Raw genomic sequence first — 3,847 nt, forward strand, 5'->3', positions numbered from 1 at the left:
TTCACTACTAGAACTGATGGGTTATAATCAGTTTGGGAACCTACACTATGGAACCAGGTGGTTAAGAACCGGTTTTCGACACGAACCAGAACTGAACATGCCCTTCCTAGAAAACCAGTTCTAACCTGATCCGACTTTACTTTAAGAGCACAAATAGCAATGAAGTATTCTTTCGAATTGCGTTTGGTAAAACACGTTGAATCAACTATGTGTGCATACATACACTTGCAATAGATCTTCAATTTTAGCATAAATTCATGGCTTATGGCTCGAATGTATAATAATACTTTCCAGGAAAAAGAAAGCTATAAATAAATGTTCAATAAAAAAATCAAGAGCTCAGAATAACCTAGAATCTCTTCTATAATCAGATAATCTGATGGACCCATCCACCAGTAAAAGGCGCATGACATCACAGCTCATAAGTGCACCAGCCGGGAATCGAACCCGGGTCTGTACAGTGGCAGGGTACTATTCTACCACTAGACCACTGGTGCTTCGGCTTCCTACAATTGACAACACCCATTAGAGCACACGCTTCTTGTGGGTTGATTTCGCTAAACGGTATTCATTACTTTAGGCATAAATAAAATAAGGAAATGATAGAACTTTTCGAACAACGTCATCTTTTGTATCTAACAATAATTATAGTTTAGATAACTGATCAAATAAGAATTTAGACGAAACAACAAAAAACTGATTTTGCCTTTTTATAATTACTACATGTACATTAAAGCATTAATTGTATCCTTCAGTACTTTTTTTTTGAACGGCCAACATAATATTTTATTAAAATTTAGCGAGTCGCTAACGCCACACTTACAAGACAAACCAAACATATAAAGAAGCTCACCAAATGCAGCCTAAAATAAGCTGATACACCCCAGCAGAAAAATAAAGGAATATAGCTAAAACACATCAAAAGCCTTCCACCTTTCCCAGGTAATCGCATATTCCTTTGCCCGGTTCCTGACCCATAGAAAGCTCATTGACTTGATTTCGTCAATTACATTTGAAATGGACACCAGTTTTTATTGAAAGACCAAGCCATTTCTATGCCTCCATATGCTCCAAATCGTAACCAATGAAATAGCATGAAAGGCCTTTTGTCTCGTTTTACCTGGTAAGACCCATTTGTGCAGGTCTAAAACATCTTTAAAGCTGAAGATGTATAAGGGACTAGTTTTGCACCATTGACCAATAAGTTGCCACACCACCCGTGAGAACTGGCACGACATAAAAATATGCTCACTAGTTTCCTCGAATTCGCCACATAGAACGCATTCAGTCCTCAAAACTGGAATCCCTCTTTTCGCAAGAGCAACTCTAGTTGGCAGCCTCTCTCCTTCAGCACGCCAAGCAACAATGCCGACTTTACGTGGTACCCATGTATTCCATTGAAAAACATAATTGGGTACCACACGATTGAACTCTTGAATGATCTTCTTCACACTTCTAACAGAAAATTCGCCCGTCGAGTCACATAGCCAAGTCCAGCGATCAGGCTCGGTAGACAAATTAATTGTGCACAGCAGCGCTTCCAGCTGCTGCAATTCTGCTGCCTCCAGAGGCCCCGTTGGGGATCGTTTCCAGTTCCAATTTGCTGCACCGTTTACCCGCACCCTTGCTGCCACCGAACACAACTTTTCCTTTTCAAGAGCAAACAGTACTAATATCTTATTATTGGTATTTTGCTTTCAGAACTGTAATCGGTAATCCTTTACCGGAAATTGCCAATGGTTGAAGAGGCGGTGGGTTCATCGATGTGCTATTAAAGAAAGACAAGTATGCGGTTGTTGGGAATTTGTGAAAATAGCATTTTTCACAAATATAAGAAAATGATTTTTTCCTATTTTGGACTAGAAATAAATATAAAAAAATGAGCGGGTTTTATATATTTATTTGTGGTTTGTGTTCTATGTTGGAAGAGCTTTACAACGAACTAAATCACGTCCAAAACGGAGCTAAGATGAATGAGATATCGATGCTCAAAGTTTGGTGTTTGAAACTTGAATGCTGAAAAAAGTGGGAAAGTGGCACTTTGTCCTACATAGGAAGAGAGATGAAACTTAAAGGGGTATTTGTGACAACCCTCATTAAACCAGGTATCCGTACGACTTAATTAATAATTAATTACTGCTTAATTACTGTGCTTACCTGAAATTGTGGATGAACTGCTACTTGAATGTTGATACATGTACATACTTGCATCATACTCTATTTACTGTCACTACATTATTTATATGCTGAACCTTAGTGACAAACATGATGCACAAAAGCACAGTAGCACTGTAAACGGATAACCTATTAAACGTGCTGATAAAGCCAGCATCAGGCAGATACTGCCTCTAAGGCCTGTATGAGCCCGAGATAGTTAACTACACTAATAGTGAGTGTGAAGATACAAGGGTTGTAGAACTGCGTCTCTAGGAATAAGTTACAGTGATCGGATGTGCCTAAAACGAACTCTAAGTACAAAATTCAGCATTTGGTTAACTCATAAAGTGCCAAAACATGAGAAAAATGTTACTAGACACTTCCCAAAGTGTCGGGAATAAGTTGTGTCACTAAAAATAATAATAACGACACTTTAAAGCTTTGTTAAGCGCTTTAACGGATTACTATCCAACCGAACAACCGGACTTTACCCGGGACATGAAAATATTGCCATCTACATTGTTTGTCTTTTTCTGAGCCAGTTAGGGTCCCTGAATACCCTAACACCCACTGTAAAGCACAACACACTAGTAACCGGGTTAATCCCTAAACTAACTAAACTAACCTAACTAATATCTAATGATTAGTTGAAAACCAACCAAGACCCCCCCCCCCCTTAACCAAACCGTCCCCAAGAGGGGACACACATTGTCCTAATCTTGATTATTTTAATCCTTTTGTCCCATATCAAGAAAGCATAGAAACCAAAGGTTAGTGAACTTGATCTTGGTCTATAAGTAACAAGCTTTGCACATCATAATCATTCACACTCACAACTCACAACAACACACCCTCCCTCTCTCTCTTTGGCTCTCGGCCGAACCACCACACAACCATCCATCCATCATTCGACTTTGATCATCACATTCCAAGATCACACAAGTGTTAAGGATCACGTAAGAGGAGGCTTGGTGCATTCGGAGCTCGAAGGACCTCATCTCTTTGCTTTTATCCACTCATTTTGCGTCTAGATTCTTCCCTAGCCTCGAGCTAGTAGTAAGTTGCTTGAATCACATTCTCGAACTATTTTACGATGGTTAAAATGATATGTAACGGCTAAAACTCGTAAATATACAAGTTGATACATAAAAGTCTACTAAAAATGCTAGTGATGATGGTTAAAAGCTTGAATGTTGTGTAAATCTTGTAGTATTTGATTTGTGTAGTTATTTAGGCCCGATCTATGTTGTGGTAGCTCGGATCATCGTTTAACCCGGATTGGTCATGATCATGGATTATGACATAAAGCTTGTTTAAGTATAACAAGGGTTAAGTGATGAAACTCTACTACACATCAAACTTGAACTTGTGTAAAAATGATTTTACTTACGAAATAGTGTTTAAAACTAGTAGATCTACGGATCTACAAGCGGTATTTTCAAAGGACCGAGTGTCAAAGAAACAATATTTTCTAAAAATGGATCTTACACTAACAAGGATGATTTTTAGAACACACGAGTGTGTAAACACATAAAGTTTCGACAAAATAACTATTTTTGTAAAAATTTACAAGAAGATGTAAAGACGGAATTTCTTTAAAAACGAGATTTTTATGAAACCGGATTGATATATATAAAGATCCACTAAAAGTAATGAGATTTACTTCATAGTTTTGGAAAACTACAAGTTC

The 3,847-nt window shown here is 38.0% G+C and overlaps 1 non-coding gene across 1 annotated transcript; it reads right to left on the reverse strand.

Annotated features, from left to right (window-relative positions):
• Positions 1 to 335: 335 nt before the first annotated feature.
• Positions 336 to 421, reverse strand: LOC118492017. The gene has a single exon (XR_004892461.1). It is a non-coding gene; the product is annotated as a small nucleolar RNA snoR114 (small nucleolar RNA).
• Positions 422 to 3,847: the final 3,426 nt, after the last annotated feature.

The sequence above is a fragment of the Helianthus annuus genome, chromosome 4, assembly GCF_002127325.2.
Source record: "Helianthus annuus cultivar XRQ/B chromosome 4, HanXRQr2.0-SUNRISE, whole genome shotgun sequence".
Taxonomy (NCBI): Eukaryota; Viridiplantae; Streptophyta; class Magnoliopsida; order Asterales; family Asteraceae; genus Helianthus; species Helianthus annuus.